The sequence below is a fragment of the Dreissena polymorpha genome, chromosome 14 (assembly GCF_020536995.1).
Source record: "Dreissena polymorpha isolate Duluth1 chromosome 14, UMN_Dpol_1.0, whole genome shotgun sequence".
Classification (NCBI taxonomy): Eukaryota; Metazoa; Mollusca; class Bivalvia; order Myida; family Dreissenidae; genus Dreissena; species Dreissena polymorpha.
This window is the reverse complement of record NC_068368.1, coordinates 28,459,404-28,478,567: the sequence shown is the minus strand read 5'-3', so window position 1 is coordinate 28,478,567 and position 19,164 is coordinate 28,459,404. Positions and strand designations below refer to the sequence as shown.

General features: G+C 33.1%; 1 protein-coding gene and 1 long non-coding RNA gene across 2 annotated transcripts in view; both read left to right on the top strand.

Annotated features, from left to right (window-relative positions):
• The first annotated feature begins 2,418 nt into the window (after positions 1–2,418).
• Positions 2,419–19,164, top strand: part of LOC127857248 (lysyl oxidase homolog 2-like) — a 104,378-nt gene continuing 87,632 nt past the window's right edge. Inside the window, exon 1 of the mRNA XM_052393665.1 lies at positions 2,419–2,457. The gene's annotated coding sequence lies outside the window, so the exon portion shown is untranslated. The remainder of the gene's footprint in view (positions 2,458–19,164) is intronic.
• On the top strand, positions 9,733–11,924 carry LOC127857502 (uncharacterized). The gene is made up of 4 exons (XR_008038387.1): positions 9,733–9,856; positions 10,383–10,573; positions 10,994–11,129; positions 11,469–11,924. It is a non-coding gene; the product is annotated as an uncharacterized LOC127857502 (long non-coding RNA).

The following is a 19,164-nucleotide window of genomic DNA, read 5'->3' as shown; positions in this document are numbered from 1 at the left end:
GGTGATTTGAAAAATAATTGTGAAACAAACAGTATAACCTGAAATATTTGCATTTTGAAAATGTGCTTCGTGATATGTGTTTGTTTCCAAATGCTCGCTCATAAACATTCAATTAATATCACCATGAACAAGAAATACTGTATTTAAGCGTGTGCGCAAAACATAGATTAAGCATTTCTTAAAACATTCATTTTGTTTTACATTTTCCTCCGATCTAACTCTGACTACACTATTTTAATCGAGTTATTTGATACGGTAAGGCATATGGCTGTGGAAAAGGACAAATGTCATGTGATCCAGTTCATCGTTACAGGACATCACGTCAATACTAAGAATTATGAAAATAACTTTCTTCTGGATAGGCCATAACGACTTTCCTATTTTTCCGTAAAAAGCTGTAATAACTATTACATTGCTTACATAAGTGATTCTGATAGCAATATCATAATTTGGCAAGTCAAACATCATCGGTGTCTAGTTCAGACACAAACTGAAAATATTAAAGCGATACAATTAAAATGTAATGCTAATGTTAGTATTTTGGTGTGTTTGCGTGTGCGTGCGTTTACTTGCATGTGTGTTTTTATTGATAGATGCACGTACATACAAGGTTATTTTAATAGATTTATTAAGTGAGAACCAGAAAAGATTAAGTATAAGCGTTCCTGACGCTTGTTTTCTAATCCAGTTTGAATCACTTCGAGTGCGTTCGAATGATCTGGCCAACATAAATATGTTCTATGAGTATTTTTTGTACATATATCAAATAAAAATACAATGAAAAATATCAAAAAGTGAATAATATCAGAGGATCTGAAAAAGTTTTTTTGTAATATAATATCACTAGTGTTGGGTTAGGCTAAAAACGTTGTTTCCACACCAATATTAAAGAGAAAGAGGTCGGAATAATTGCTTTTTCTTAACGGTGTATAGTATACCCATGCAAATTTAACATTCTTTTAATGTTTTATCTGCGTCAGATGTGGATCATATAACGTTACGAAACTATTTCAAATAGAATACGTCTTAACTTGGAGGTTTCCTCGTTGAAATAACCATTCTGTTGCATGACTGATAAAAGTAGGTTTGGCCCGTTGCCTTAATTAGGAACAGACATGACATTTCAAGTACAAGTACTTTCGGTATTTTGGAACGTGTTAATGACGTTCTGATTATAAAACAAGTGTTGTGTCCTGCGAGCGTTAATTTTATCAACTCGAACCGACGAAGAATGTATCTGCGTAAGTACCAATATATACAGTTACTTCCATTAAAGTATTCCTTGAACAAAACAATATAAATATGGTATAACACGATGTAAAAAAAGAATAGTTTATGTTGTTAGTGTTAGGAGGATAGCTAGCTCAACTCTTTAAAGGGGCCTTTTCACGTTTTGGAAAATTGACAAAAAATTGTTTCAGATTCGCACATTTTCGTTGTAGTTATGCTATTTGTGAGGAAACAGTGTTACTGAACCTTTACAATGCTCTAAAATATCCATTGTATGCATCTTTTGACGATTATTTGACCTGAAAATTATTAAGCTTTGCAACGCGAAACGATTGAATAATTTGGCGCCTTATGTTGTTTTCGTAATATTTTGTGATAATCCGAGGGGGTCAGTGATTCGAGCCCAGTTGAGCGTTACTTTTTTTTCTTTAATTGTATTTTTTTTTGACTGGTTCTTTTTAGATCCAATGTCTACATTTATCAATATAAAGCATTTAATGATATTCTTCAATATTATTCAAAATCTGTGAAAAGGTCCCTTTAAGCGCTTGCCAGAGTCCTCTTCCTTAAATCATGACACTTGTCTCTGGTGTCAGTATGTTCACATTGTACTGACAACCCAGCTTGCATATGAAAAGTATGAATTAATTAAATATACTTCGTTCGTTACGAACTTATTTACGAGTCCACAATATTACTATCCTGTTAGTGTGTACAGTCAAAGAGAAAGAACACGAAAATGGGATTGTATATGGTGTATCAACAACCATTGCCTCTGGCAAACAAGCTGTGGGATCAAACGAACTTGAAGCAAACTTCAAACATATGTAAATACATTTCAAACATAATTGCACAGTCGGCTTACCATGTACACCTAAAAAGGGTCAACAACTGTATCAACATCTTTACTTACACGGATGCCCCGATACCGAAAGTATGACCTCATGAAGGTTGTACACACATATTGTGCAATGACTCCCCATGACACATAGATGTGTCTAATTTTGTTTTGGTAGTTGCATACTTTTGCACACATAAAACGCCTTGTAAAAACCTTCTTTTTCAGATTTTTGAAAATCAAACATTAAATTATTATTTAAAAAAAGGCCCATAGTATTTGCAAGTTGACCTCTAAGAGTCCGAACGATACCACTTCCATTACCTTACTAACTGTATTTTCAGATTGTGTGCTCACGCTACTGGCATTGTTTGGTATCCACTTATCAGGTATATTTAATAAAAGCTGTTGTATGCACACTTGTAGAGATAGTGGGTGAATCTGAATATACACGACGCCAATAAAGGCGAGCAAACGAGCTTATATGTTTATTTTAATACATAAGTATCTCTCTAAAGAAGAAGTAGTTTCTATATGATGTTTTGCTGTGCTTTTTATTCCGTACGGTGGCGGGCCGCGCCTAGCTCTGCCGTATCAAGCTGTGTCGTACCGTACCGCGCAATGTCATGGCAATCCATGCCGCGCCATGTCATCGCATATCGTGTCATGTATTATCGGATTTTAATTGGTATTTTTATCATTTAATTTGTTTCAGAATGCCTACAGTGTTTCAACTGTCAAAATATCCATGATCCCAAATCATGTAAAGGCACATTGCAATGCTTTAACAACCAGGTGAAACAACTTTTCAATAATATTTTGTTAATTGTACTCATATTAGAAAATACTTTGAAGTTTAAGTTGGTTTGTATCAACAAGATAAGTTTTACACTTTTTACAAGAACAGCATATGTGTGTACATCCTATCCAAAAATAAATCAAGATATCAAATTGATATCATTTTTACATGTTCTATGATGTTATTGAGTTTTACACAATTTGCCATGGACTATTATTCATAATTGAATTTCAATTGATTTATATATATATGTTATTTCACTTCACTTAAAATATATCTTATTTCATTTCACATTCTGGTTTAATCTTCCGTCCGTTCTTGCCTTCGTTTTCGTTAATATAACTGCTGAAGTAAGATAATTTATTGCACGCACACGGATCAACATAAGTTTTCTACGTTTAATTGTATCACAGTTTGGATATAACAACATGCGAGTAGTTATATTTGAATAAATTAAATTGATGAACATATTATGTAATAAACTTGTTGAATTATGTCCTGTTTCTGAAAACACGGATGATTCAGAAGGGAATGAGTTTGAAGTATGGTATATATTCACGTTATTTTCTCTACCAGTCCTGCTTTTTGCAAACGCTACATTACGCCAATGAAGTACTTTACAACATGGGCTGTCAGAACAATCAGGTACGGTCAAAGTTGATATTTATTATTGATTAGATTTAGGATATATTCTGTCAACACAAACATTTTAGTATAAAATGAATAAACCGATTGTTGAATTATAAAGTTATAATAAGATTTGAAGTTTTTATTTTGACGGTGTTAATTTTGTTACACGTGTTTGCTGTTGTTGATGTAATTCAAAACATGTAGTCAAATGATCACAAGTACAAGATTAAATCAAAATCTTTTGTTCTATCTTAAATATTCGAATTTCAAAAGAGTTGTGTTAGAAAAATCTCCAAATGTATATACGGCACTTTTCGATGACTTTATAATATATTATATCATCAAGTTTTCTAAAGAACTATTTTAATTTCGCTGTCCGATTAGCGCATTCGTTTGTAGACGCGCTTTTAAAATGGTCGAACAGGCACAACCGGCAGTTGGTGGTCAATATACCGGAAAGATGGGGTTTTATTTGGGTACTCGAATATCCACACGGCACAAAAATAGTTCGGGAAAAACTACAATACGCAAACACTTTGCATTTGTCCTAACATAAATAGTTATGCTTATTTAAAATGCCTAATGTGTTTAAGTTTATAAATATGCTATAAATAATGTTTCAAATCCAAGGTAAAACGGCAGTTATGAAGTTCCTTTCGAGTCGACCCCATTGAAATCATCGGTCGCTCAGTACAGACAAGACAACAGAACAGATGTCATGAATGTTGTAGTACAGAATACTGCAACGAGCAACTCTGCGCTCACGGAGAAGGTTAATATATAACATATTAATTATTGTCAATGTTGAACATGTAACAAATAACAAAAAACACGATGTCGAAAAACAAGAATTTTGCCGTCGTGCTTCATATCTCGTAAGACGTAAGTATGTAACAAGTTTGCATTCAATCAGCTACTAAACCTCTAGTCATATTTTAATGGACCTTCATAGGAATTATCCTTGGTTAATCCTTTTTCAAAGACGCTCGAATCGTTCAGGTCTACCGAATATGTGGTTCAAACAGGCATGAAAAGCTGTATAAATTTAAAAATAAGACCTGAAGAATCAGGGGAGTAATATTAAGTGTTTAACATCATATAGTGGTCCTCTTTTACGTTTATGCCCAGAATTCCGGTTGGAATAAAACTGACCAAGCCCCCATTGACACATGATTTACATACACCTATATAGTTAATAACTTCACAATTATTCCTCTCTGGGTCAGTGGTTTAATATTAAGTGTGTAATATCATATGATGGTCCTCTTCCATGTTTGTTCTTATCATACTCTTGTATATTACTTTGATAACATTGTTGATGACGACGCCGACGCCGATGATGATAATATTGATGATGATAATGATGATGATGATGGTATTGGCTGGATGAATGATGGGTTATATCGTTCACATGGCTTGGTAATGTCGCTTTAATGGAATTACTATTTTTATATATTTGATTCTTAATATTTAATCAACTAAACTTGTTTTATTAGTAGTACAATTTTGCAGTAGCCCCCCATTATAGTTTTATTATTACTTTACAGTACCGCCCCTGGATTTTTTTCACGTCATTGTGTCTTCGCATGTCAATTACGTCATAACTCTTTCTCTGTTCCAGTTGTAAGCTACATGCATAGGTCATTGGTTTTATAACGTTCAATTTTATTTATATTTTCTCTCTGATAGGCGTTTCTTTTTTGATTTAATTATTATTAATTTAATTTTTAGCAGTCAATAAACAACCTAGCAATGTAATATGGAATTTTTACACCCATTATTGCTGCTTCTTCCTGTATTTGCGCGATGATTATCTGAAATATTATCTTAATGACGCTATATTTTTAAATCTTATTCTATAAAGAAGGAATGTAGTTGACGCTTGTTTGTAGTTTCATTTTATCGTTCGTCAAAAAGTTGTAACTCTGTTACTCTTGTATATTCAATACCATTGAGTAATTAAATTGTAATTTAATTGAATGCGTTTAAATTCCCTTTTATTATTGTTTGATTTGAGTTACAATGCTATGACGTTAAATTTTATTTACACTTAAATGTATTATGAATATTGTTGGGCCAAGTGTGAGGTTGAGCGCTCTATAACCGGTTTAAACCCCCAATGCTTTGCATTGACCGTTCCAAGGCGGTGACCCCAGCTTTATTCATATTTTGTGTTAATTTTGGTTTGTATTGTGCTGCATTGTGCTGTTTTGTATTGTTTTGGCAATCGGTCACTTGCCTTAAATAAAGGACCAACTAATTGTTTTTAATGAGAATTCAATACTGCTCCAGCAGCTGGAGTTTCACTTCTTTATATTGGTGATTTAACAACAAACAATGATTGCTTCTCACTTTTGTTTATAAAGAATATAATATTCTCAATAGTTGTTATGGATGTTTCGAAATTTATAATGAGCATAAACCGCAAACTTTACTTTAACATTAACCGCAGCTTGTTGAGTAAAAACAACGCATTTCATAATAAATGTGCGATTTCAACATTGCTGTTTACATGTTTACATTAATATTGGAGTAGAGCGACAGACGCAAACACAACGTTTACCGACAGTCCACGTTTAATTACGTAACTCGAGAATGATTTGTGTATGCATACTTTATCTTTTACTTGTGAAATATGTACTATTTAAGTATTATTTTAAACTTTTCTTCACTTAATAAGTTTAATAGCTATTCATTTGATAAAACTATGTTGTTCACATAATGTATAAAACACATTTGGTAAAAAAGACGTTGCACGAATGAGGTGTTACTCTCGGGCGACGGCACTTACAAACAATTGCGTCACCGTCGATAATTTTGGACATTCTCGGCCGATAGCCTATTCAATACAGGACATTACATACACAACTGAAATTAAACATCAAGAAAAAGTCAATTCAGTAAGTGAAACTAACAACCTCTCAAAACTACTTTGTAGCAAGAGTTCAAATATTCCAGGTGCGAACATCACTGGATATCAACTGACGCCGAACGGTCTCCCTAGTGACGGTCTACTGCAGGTCATCATCCCAGGGTCATGTGATTGGGGCCCAGTGCGGTACATTTCCAGATACAACTGTCGTGACCCACTGGATGACCTGATATGTAAACATTTCGGATATATGTAAGTATGCAAGTCAACATCACATTTGGACAATATAACACAACGGTTTGACATAATACGACTGTATTTTGACAAGACAACAACACATATGGACAAGATATCACGACGGTTTGACATATGTTCCATTTGTAAGTACCAAACTCGGATAATGTTTGGCCCGGTCATTTAACATTTGGAACATACTTTACCACTTTTTGTCTTTCTGAGTGTTAATTTTTACCTTGACATTTTACTTGAATAACTTTTTTTTAACTTTAATTCATTCTTGCAAGACAGACGAATTTTTCTTTAAACTTATGTTTGATAAAATTTTATAACTAAAGGGTAAAGTACATGCGTATTTTATAGCATCTGATAGGTTGTTTGGCGAATTACACTAAAATGGACATGTTCTGTTGATCATTTTGTAAAGTTGTGTTTTCTTTAATTTTCATTTAAAAATAAGCGCTTCAAACGTATCTACATTCATATATGAACACATGAATGCACATTTTGCTGTTTTGTCAATTTCAAAATCCAAAAGGCATTTAAACTTAAAAGGAATCAACATGTTTTACATATACATTTTGATATCTATGTTCTATTTCAAATTTCAAGAGAGAATGGTAATCAATATAATTATAGTATCTACATACATTCATACATACATATACAGACACAAGAAAATTTTGTGTTTTCATTTAACAGCCAAAATTCTATCAAAATATGCACAAATTAGTATGTACATTTATTTTCCACGCGGCACTACTTTTCAAAGAATGCATTTATTCACATAGTCCGTTGTGCAACCTGCGACTAAGCAAGGTGCGTACACAGACGCGTGTATGACCATAACAAGATGTCCTACGGACGCTATGAAGACTATCAATGACATCACGGACAGATGTGATATCCATTACGGACCACCGGGGTCGGAATACGACAACTTATATAAAGTAATCAAGTGCATTCGTAAGTTAGTTTAGTACTGGACATTACTTATCAAGGCTGTTGTCATGAGTGTCAGCATATGAGCCTCAATCTGAGAAAACGCGATGTAATGCATGTGCTTAAAATATCGCCCGAGGTTAGCCTGTGCAGTCCGCACAGACTAAACAGGGACGAAACTTTCCACCCTAATATTATTTTAAACTAATTAACGTCATCATTTATTTAAGAAGAGACTTCCTTAAAACATTTCCCTGGTAAGCCTCTGTGGATTGCACAGGCTATATTGGGACGAAACATTTCACACAAGCATTAAACCTCGTTTTCCCATGCGCTGCTCATAAAAAATATTTGCGTTCATTTTACGTCAACATCATATTAATTCCTTAGCTGCTCAGCTCGTTGATGGTGCCACAACCCTTCAAGGTCGAGTCGAGGCAGGTCTGTTCGGTCAGCTTCAGTCAATCTGCTCTCTCGGATTTGACGCTCGGGCTGCCAACGTTACATGCGCATCGCTTGGATACAGACGGTATGTTGTTGATTAGTATAAATGATATGAAGAATAATTAATTAGTATTAGTATTTGCATAGACATCTAAAGTATGAAATTGTACATTCTGCATTCAATTCAATGCTTCTCTGTCAAATCTTTTAGTAAAGAAATAATCAGGTTGCTATTTATATTTACTTCATAGCATTGTGTCTCAGAAAGTTATTATTATGTTGCCCTGGTTCGTGTAAAACCGTTTTGGAATTAAATTGCAGTTAAATCGAATGTTGCTCTTTTATTGCTGTTTAATTTGAATATCAATTCTATTAGGTATCGTGTTCTAGGTATTGTCCTGGATTGTATAGGCTTTCGGTAACTTTCCTTAAGTGAAAGACTGGCGTGTAAATAAGGTTTTATATTCTGCTTATATTTCTGGACTTTCGTTATTCCTAAATATGAAAAACAAAACAAACGTTAAATATCTAGACCACTTGTTTACTTTGTTTTTTATGTTATGAGGGGCGTCACTCAGCTATGGCAGAATTCACACTTCGGAGCAGGACTGAAGCCAATTTACAAGCGAAACATCACATGTTCAGGTGATGAGCTCTCACTTGAGCTATGTAATCATAGCAACATTGATATAACCGGATGTGACGGAAGCAACGTCGTCGGAATCGAGTGCAAAGGTAATGTTGTTTTTTTTTTCCTGCAAATATTAGTCATGTGTGCGCCATAAATGCAGTATCATTGTTTAATGACAAACGGAATGCGTATCTGAAATTGTCCACAATTTTATTTTTGTTAAGAAATAACGATTTGCAATACATTTAAAACTGTATCAATAATGATCGAAATGCAAATGTGCCAAACAATTTAAATGAAGAGAAATTACACACGTTCCAGTAAAAGAGCAATACACAGATTTATGTTATGGGTACCCCTTTTATTTTATTTAATCTGTAAACATCAAATTAAGAGCGATAGCACATTTCTAAACACAACTATTGTACTGGATACCCATTTACTTTTTATTTAATCTAGGTGATATGATTAAGCTTAACCCATTGGTTGAAAGCCGTCCGTACGAAGGTATCTTGGAGGGGTACCATGATGACTTCCGGTATGATGTAATTGGCAGCGTGTCTAACACCACCGCTAAGACCTTGTGCTCAATGCTGGGACAGGGTAAGATGACCGAAAACTTGTATAAATGGGCCGCGCTCTGTGAAAAGGGAGTTTAATGCATGTGCGTAAAGGGTCGTCCCAGATAAGCTTGTGCAATCCGCAAAGGCTAATCATGGTCGACTCTTCCGGCCTTTACTTTATGCTTGCTAAAAAGGGACTTGCTTTAAACAAAAAATATCATAAAAGCGGAAATTGTAGTCCCTGATTAGCATGTGCGGACTGCAGAGGCTTATGTAGGACGACACTTAACGCACATGCATTTAACCCCTTTTTCACAGAGCACGGCCATATGCTCTTTTTAAAAACGAGTTAATTTTTTTTTAACTTGAATATCTTAAAAACAGAACAGCATGCATATTTTATCCACTTATGCATATGACAGGTTTTCGTGTTAACAAATTTATAATGAGACAGTCATGCGTGAACATAATACACAACAGATAATAATTACAGTACAGTAAAACCCCAGCTTATTTTGATAGTACAAAATCCATTTACGCCTGTCTGCACACGTTGAGTATAACACGATACATCACAAGCTGTCATTGACGTACATGATAAGCGTATAAAAATAGTTAAAATCATACAGGCAAGAAAAGTGGTTGTCACGATGAAAAACAACAGGGATTGGTATTTTTATTGTCGAGTATTTTAAAATTATGACTAGTGATTTATTTCAGTGTTCGTTTAAGCTGTGACATTTTTCAAACTCATTAGTCAGAAGGCTATTTTACCACAAACAATGGTTCTATGGCGAGCTATGTTTAGCAATATTTAAGATTATGTGGAACTTATACTTTTCTCTCAGACATCAAATGACTCCATTCTATTTTCAGAGAATGGATTTATTGACTTCGTTTGTCTTGGTGCATAATATATACATATCCCATAAGCTTTAGTACAAAAAACACGTTGCCCCTGGCCCAATTATATGTAAACTCCTACGAGATATGAGACCAGTGAGAATTTACGGTTATTCTATACCATTATTTGGTTTATAGTTTGAATCTTCAAAAATGTATGTACTCAAACAGCAAACATGACGTAACTTATTCGCGCACGTTAAAATTTCGAATACAAATAAACCACTTTGTCATGAATCCCAAAACATTGTCAATTAGTAAAACAAATACAGACTTGGCATTTATCCTGAAAGGTTCGTTGGATTTACTGGTCAAGCGATACCCAGCAGGAACCTGCACTATTACAAGATGGACGTGTCTTGTTCTGGAAAGGAACAGTCGATCAACGAATGCAAGGGTGACCTTCAATACTGCGTGACACAAAGATACTATCATTGCACGACGATGTCTAACATGAATAGACATGTGGCTCTGTTTTGCTAAGGTATGTCCCACCTTATAGAATGCAACATCCAATACTGCGTGACACAAACATACTTGCAGTGCATAACTATGTCAAACAAGCGTTGACATGTGGCTCTGTTTTTCGCACTTAGGTACACCTATGATTAAACAGAGAAGTATTTTCATGTGTATTTGTGTATATTGTTTTTTTCGCATCAGAAGAACAAAAGGCTTTATAATATCTGATGTACAATGATAATGCTTAAACTATTCGATATCATATGAGGCATCTATTTGCAATTGAACTAGAATTAAATGTTTCTAGACTGCTCTACGAAGCGCGAATGGTTGTGTTTTCAGAATTGCGAATGCTTTTGTTTTCGTTTACGTTGTTTGACAATGATAGGGATATTTGGCTTTCGCCAATTCAGTAATTAACATATTAGTTTTTGTTTTGAAGATTACGAATTGCAAGACTTAAGCCTCGATCCGGACGGCATTCTTCTGATGACTGTAAACTTAAAAAAATGGGCCGTGTGTGCGGACCATTTTACACAACAAACAGCGAACGCAGCATGCAGAATTTTGGGATACACGTAAGTCTTAAAACAATAGACATTTCATTTAAACAGTTATAGCGTATCAATCGAAACAAGCGAAACAAAATCAGTCTAACATTGCCAAATGTTAGTGAAGTACATTAACATTAAAAAATTTATATTTCAATAGTTTGACCAATTTTCAAAAAAATACTAGGAACCTTTCACTTAGATTAAATGCTGTTTGTTTGCGGCAAGTCTTATTATTTTTTTAAAATCACCCTATAATTACTTTACACAAGACCAGCGAAGAAACATGTAACATGTTCGTTTCTCGATATACGCATACAACGATTTCATATAATCATATTTTACGTTGACACATTTAACTTTCAGAGGTCACACTTCATTCTCTACCCACACAGCTGGCGCAAATGACACAGAGGTGTTAGGGTCGCTGATTTGCCGGGAAAATGCCGCAAGACTCGTGGACTGTCATCTGAAGCACCAGTTCAGTTACCGGCCATACCGCGTTGACGCCGCGTGTACAAATCACGTGAAACTGGCGTGTACAAGCTTATTTAAATAGTTTAATTAGCGCAATAGACACACAGCCACTTCTTTTTTTAAACATAATGGCACATGAAACAGGTCTTTTTTATCAACTAAACCTTTGTGTATAATTTAAAACTTTGCCTCACGCAACGCATATAGCTAGCTGTTTCTCTTCCAATGAATAACAACTGTTATTTTAATATGCATGTATATATATGAAAGTGGTTAAAATATGTGGTCTTAAATGTCGGCGCTATTTTATAAGCATTTTCAATCAATGCCATGTTTCGATTGCAACCATGTTTTTGTTCTTTCCATCATGCAATTCTAATTTCGTCCATCCTGTTTAACTAGCATTTCATTAAAGAGACATGAAATGTAAGCGAAAAACAGGCTTGCAACAGCACATAGTTGAATTATTTTAGTTAAGTTCTAAAAAGGAATGGGTACAATGACTAAAATCCGCGCACACGAATGTTTTCGTTTACATTTCTGTTATGTTAAATGTTCGTCCTGTCAACGTCAAAAAAAAGGTTTTGTCATAGCAGTCCTGCTGAAGACTTAACATATGTCAATAGTTTTAATTTAAAAAAAAAGGCGCAATGTATCATATGTCAATGAGCATTATCTGCGCGATTGTTTAAACCTGCCAACACAAAATTATGAGTAAATTAAACAGGAAGACTACCTTAAATTGAATAAAAATTCTATACAAGATAAGCACAGAACATACACAACCAATAAAGAATGCACATAAAAAAACGAACCAAAAGTGATTAGATTGTTATTGCAGTGTGATAATTTAAATACTTTTTTCCATTACAATACAGCAATAATGAAACTAGTAACAATAGGGACAATAAAATAAATTCAAAAAGTCACACAAATAAACATTTAGACAATTAAAGTTCGAGACACTGGCTTAGAAAGATCAATAAACATTCTAGTGAGAACATACTTTGCAAAAGCCATACACTTTATTATAAGTTTGCAAATAATACGGTTTAAATAAGTTTTTAAAACTACGTCTTTTCCAGATGAGGAGGCTTGTAATATATGAAAATAACACAACTCAAGACGTACAGTATAACTCATTTGTTAACACACTGAGTAGAAAACGCCTTCTTTAAAGCAAACTGCAAACATCGAGCATAAACAATACATTTTCTTTACGAACGGATTGAAAACACTGACAAAATTAAGATTGTCAGTATTTTAAGAACATATGTTCAAAACAGCATTATGTTCGCATTACATTAATAATGTATTATTATAAATACAAGATCAGTATATCATCCGAAATCCAATCGTTATTCGAAACAATGATGTATTGTCTATATATTAAAGTAAAAGCTGTTATTTAAAATACTTTTTTTAGAGAAAGCTATCAATTTTTAGTTTTGTCAACAAAAATAACTTTATAAAGTTATTTGGGAAATTTTGATACGCTTAATCATATCCGTGTCATACAACCTAAACGTTTGGACATTTTGTTTGAGTCGGTTTATTTCTATCACAAAATCTATGCAAACAAATTAAACTATCACATCACGTATAAACTAACAATATAAGTTCTATACATCTTAGACATGACCAAAAGTTCAGCTCACTTCAAATAAGCTCACTCAAACAAATCTATTTTGGAAAATAAAATAGCGTTCGTAAGAACGTTTAACATACACCCCAAAATAACTATTGCCATCTAAGATATGAAACATTAAATAATTTATATCATTGTATTTTTTTTCTAAGACTGCATTCGACTTGCATTCCACCTCTAACAACAGCAGTCTTTGTACAATTATACATGTATGAAACACAACACTGATAGTGCAACGTCAACATTTTCTTCCAAAACCATAGCACCTACAAGCACGCCACAAACAAGAGCAACTCTAATACACAAAGGTGACCATCTTGTTGTTTGTAGCTTAAGTTCATCACTCATCTTTGTCAATTCGTCATAACTCGTCTGCTAAAAAACAGCAAATACGTTTACATGTTAAATATTCCCCAAGAAGAACAATTGTTTTTTCGGGTCTGTACGGCCATTTTTGCAGCCGTTTTAACCGCACATGCGGATAAGATATTAAAAAGGCGTGCAAGCTTAGTAAACATTTGTTAAATCAAAATCTCTGGTATTGAATGTATTATTAAAAACTATCATACATGTTATAAAGGCGGTACTGACTCGAATTGCTTGAGCTTTCTTCTTCATCACTCATTTTGAATAAAAATAAAGCTTATTAAGACTTATGAAGGTACTTATTGTTATTTATGTATTAACATACTTCTAAAAGTAATAAAAGTATAGTCAATGTCATTATTCATTAATGTAGTAAGGTTCCTGGATTGATTGTCCTTTTTAATTAAGTCGGAACTACAGCCGGTTTTCACAACACGATAAAGTGGCGACAACTTTTTTGGGGCCAGTGAAAATCCTGAATATCCTATATTCATGCATTTGTACTTTAAAAAAAAAAATATAATTATGATTATGTTAGTGCTTGCGATTATGTTTTAATACTTTTACGATTAATTATACTGTGATTATACTAACTGCATGCTGAGAGAGCCTGAATGATAAAGGATACGTTGATTAAGCCTGTCAATAAACAATTATTAGAACCGGATAAAACTATTATACACATTTAAGTATTCTCATAAAATTTTAATCGTACAATAATATACATAGCTTTCTTCAAACTACAGGTAGAAATATATTGCAAGAACTCAAGATCGTTTGAAATGCGTATTTGTAATATGTCTGTTCCCAAAATTGAATTCAATAGTGTACAAACGCCCACGTTATATTGAAATCATAATGGTAGAGTGATCTGTCCAGTGCTTAATACAAATTCGCATGTGCATAATGTGCAACAAAAATATGATAAATGTTGGTCCATCTTTGTGCGTTATCGATCATTGCAATTTTTTAAGAAATAATATTTTAAGTGGTAAATATTCAATTATATTTTCATTGTGAGCTGAGCACCATTCCCTCATGTCATTTTGTCCTTGTGAAGACTTTATAAGGTAAACAGGTCATACTTAAATTACTGATTATTGGGTATATTTTTTTTCTTATTGATTATTATTTTAAAATTTCCCTTTATTGTTTAGTTTTAATTTAATGGATATGTGACATTGTGTGTTTTTTTCCAGACTTTGCACTTCTTAGAAGACACATTATTTGAATCTGATTTTGGTTAATTGTGCTGTGAATGCATGTTTTAAAGCAATATTAAAAAAAAAATATCCTATCTTCATCACAATTTGTATTTTTTAAGATTTCACTTCAACCCTTGTATAAAGTACTTGTTTTATTTTCCTACTACATTTTTAGCGTTATATTGTTTGTGCCTTGTTTCCTTGTGATATTTTTTGTATAAACTTTAAATGAACCTACACAAACCTGCTATGCACATTTGCCAACAATTAAAAAAGGAGTTAATTGTTTTTGCCTATTTTACATCGGTACTTTCCATCTCGTCTTTCACCTGTAATAGTCTGGTATCTGAAATGGTGAGTTAAAGTTTTATTTGAAGTATGCCTGAAAAAATAAATGAAACCTAAAATTGAAGATGCATTAATTAAAACTAACATGTTGATTACACGAAGTTACTTCATAGCACTTGCATCCTCATTAGTGCCAATGAAAATATATAAATTTGTATTAACAGTTACTTTATTAGAGGCATGCCGATGTACAATTGGTTTAGTCCGAGGGGTTGTTTACGAATGGGACTATATATGGTGGAATACTATTTTGCAGATCTGCCTTCGCACAGAGGCAGATATTCTCAGTGTAACAATGATCCAACACAACAGTTGTTGCTTAACCTGTTTGTGGAGCTTTGGTGCAACTTGGTTTTGGACTATATATTCACTCGACTGTATCAAGAGCAGTATTTCAACTCGGTGATTTAACAATGATTCACCACAGGAGCTCACCTCTGCTAATATTAAGTCAGTCAGCTAAGAGGGTGTGTGTTACTCTGTGACTTTTTTTACCTGGTTGTTGTCCGGAATCAGACTTACCAAGTCGCAAGAAAACTGCTCTTACATATGCATTTAAAGCGCCACCCACCTAGATATACTGACTGTTCTTACGAATAGAATATCGGAAATATATCAAGATAGTTCTAACCATGAAACGTTCAATAAAGAAGACCATTAACGTATTTTTAGCTTGTGTTGAGTATTTGGTATTAATAGGGAATACAAACGAAATGATTGCCTTGACATGAACATTTTGTATTTTTTTACAACCATGACGCTACTGTTGACGTGTTGTTGTTGTTGAGGTGTAATCAGGTTTTGTACAACTCACTAGATTTAGAGTATCGGAACTTTAGGTTGAAGGTGAATATTGGGTGTATGTCAAAACTTTAGATAATGGGGTTTTTCGTTAAAAATTGAATTTAGAGATTATAAACTCAATTTAATAACCTATCCCAAAATCACAATTATTGAATATCATACTCAAATCACGTAAACACATGTTGAATATGAATGATGTAGAATGAATAGGAAATAAGAACACACATGTGGCTTATTAGTGGATGTCATTCTTAGTCTTAAATAGATCGTGTATATCCAATACAGACGCTGCGTATTTAGACTTACATTTAACTATTAATAATAATTTGATCAAAACTAGTTTATACGACAAACGGGACGATTTTAACTTTGAAATTGTGAATTTTCCGTTTCTAGATGGCAACATCCCTAAAGGACCTTCCTATGGTATTTACATTTCGCAGTTGGTACGTTATGCCAGAGCATGTTCGTGTATTAAAGATTTTAATGATCGTAATCTAATATTAACTAAAAAATTGCTAAAACAAGGCTTTTTGTATTATAACCTAAGAAATAAATTTGCTAGATTTTACTAAGTATGGTGATTTAATTTCAAAATATAATGTTTCTTTAAAATGGCATTTAAATAATGGAATCTCCCATCCATCATTTTACGGAGATGTTTTGAAGCGTGTCCGCAAATTAAAATATGTTAAACAAAATGTTCATATTAAACTTTTCAATTTAATTAACTTGTTTTTATCAATATGATACGATGCTTATGTACTTAAAAACACGCTTTTGATGGTTTTCGATTCACTATATCTTTCTTCCCTTAAAATTTGGAATCATTAGTAATATTATAGGCATTTTTCACTGTTGAATAAAATTTTGTCATTTTGTCGTATGAACAAATCTGCATGAAAACTACATTATAGGCATTTTTCACTGTTGAACACAATTTTGTCATTGTGTCGTATGAACAAATCTGCATGAAAACTACATTTGGACTCAAATCGTACATCAAATCATTTCTGTCTTCAGGTGTCAAACACCTATATACTGTTTGATTCTAATAATGTCGCTTTAATGGAATTACCATTTTTATTCATTTGCTTCTTAATATTAAATCAACTTAACTTGTTGTATTAGTAGCACAGCCCCATTAATATTTTTATTTAGTACTGCCCCTGGAATTTGTTCACGTCATTATGTCATTATGGATTTTTGTGACGTCATACGACCGACTTTCCCAGTTGTAATCTACATGCATAGGTCATTGGGTTTATAACGTTCCATTTTAGTTATATTTTCTCTCTGATAGGCGTTTCTTGTTTAATTTAATTATTTTTTTTTTAGCAGTCACATAAACAACCAAGCTATGTAATATGGAATTTTTACAACCATTATTGATGCTTCTTCCTGTATTTGCGCGATGATTATCTGAGATATTAACTCCATGACGCTATATTCTCAAATCTTTTTCTATAAAGAAGGAATGTAGTTGACAATTGTTAATAGTTTTATTTGATCGTTCGTCAAAAAGTTGTAACTCTGTTACTCTTGTATCTTCAATGCAATTGAGTAATTAAATAGTAATTAAATTGAATGCGTTTTAATCCCTTTTATTATTGTTTAATTTGAGTTAAAATGCTATGACGTTAAATTTTATTTACACTTAAATGTATTATGAATATTGCTGGGCCAAGTGTGAGGTTGAGCGCTCTATAACCAGGTTTAAACCCCCAATGCTTTGCATTGACCGTTCCAAGGCGGTGACCCGAGCTTTATTCATAGTTTGTGTTTATGTTGGTTTGTATTGTGCTGTATGGTGCTGTTTTGTACTGTGTGGGCAATCGGTCACTTGCCTTAAATAAAGGACCAACTATTTGTTTTTAATGAAAATCCAATACTGCTCCAGCAGCTGGAGTTTCACTTCTTTATATTGTAAAATACTGTTTTTGTTCTTGTATTGCTAAATAGTTATTGAAGATAATGGATGAACTTATTTTTCTATTGATAAAAATCGTGCTTTTCACAACCGGGAATAACGGGTTTCCTGGGACGCATAACGATGATGTAGGGTTAGTATATGATGTTTCTATTTCAAATCTATTGATTAATAAGGAATATAGTTGATATGTGTATTTGCTTGTTTTCATCATGAAACTAAAAACAAACATATCAAATATATTCCTTTTGAATTTTCATCTGCCTCAGCAAGTTTTTGTTATTTTACTCATGTCTATATTACGTCATCGGGCAATTAAGTTGCAAGTAAATTGAATTGCAATTTTATTCAATTGATTTAAATTTGAATAAATACTCTATGAAGTTAATTGTTATTTAGACGTATGAGTTACTGTTTAAAAATGTGCTAACTTTGTGGATCGACACGTAATATGACCGGTTATGACTCCTACTGCTAACAATTGACAGTTCTAAGGCTGAGTGAAACAAATTTTGACTGTAAAAGATTATCTATGTTTGGAAGCAATACTGTTTGGTTTCTGTTACCCATCCATAAAATGTCATTTTGTTTTTCATCCAACAATTAAATAGTTTTTGACAAAATACGATATTGTCATTACAAGTTAGTTTATTTTACGGAATTGTGTTCCAAAGTTAATGTTATGTCGTCAATTGCACATTCATTTTTTCGTGTTCACTTGCCAAGAATAATGCTTTCATTACGTTTTTCTTATTTACATTTGAACCTGATAATAAACCGAATATATCGATTAAATGCATCAGAATTTGGCCTCTCTTTTGTGTTTTTAATGACAATTGTGATATCATCTTCAAGTTGTGTGATTTTAATATTTTGAACATATTGGTTGCATTTTATCGTTACGCCTTCATCTTGACAAGAGAACTTAGTTGATTTGCTTATATTCCGGCTATTGACATAATAAGAAGAGCTGTTATTCCTCTATTTATGTTAAAGAATATTCATGGCCAACCTTTGTTCATTGCAGATTAGCAGCTGCCATTATATAATGCTTGAACCATCTTTATAAAGGTGCTTTTGAAACCTAAATGTAAAAACATCATGTCAGCGCTGTTTTTAAGTTGGTGAAAGTAAAATAGACTTTCATTGATCTTTTCAAGCCAGACAAGTATTTAAAACCTTTCCATATAAAAGTATCCGGTCATGGTACATTAACCAAATACCTCATTCAGCTTTTTTTAAACGTTCATATTCCCCTTAATTGAAAAAAACCTTTTCAAAATC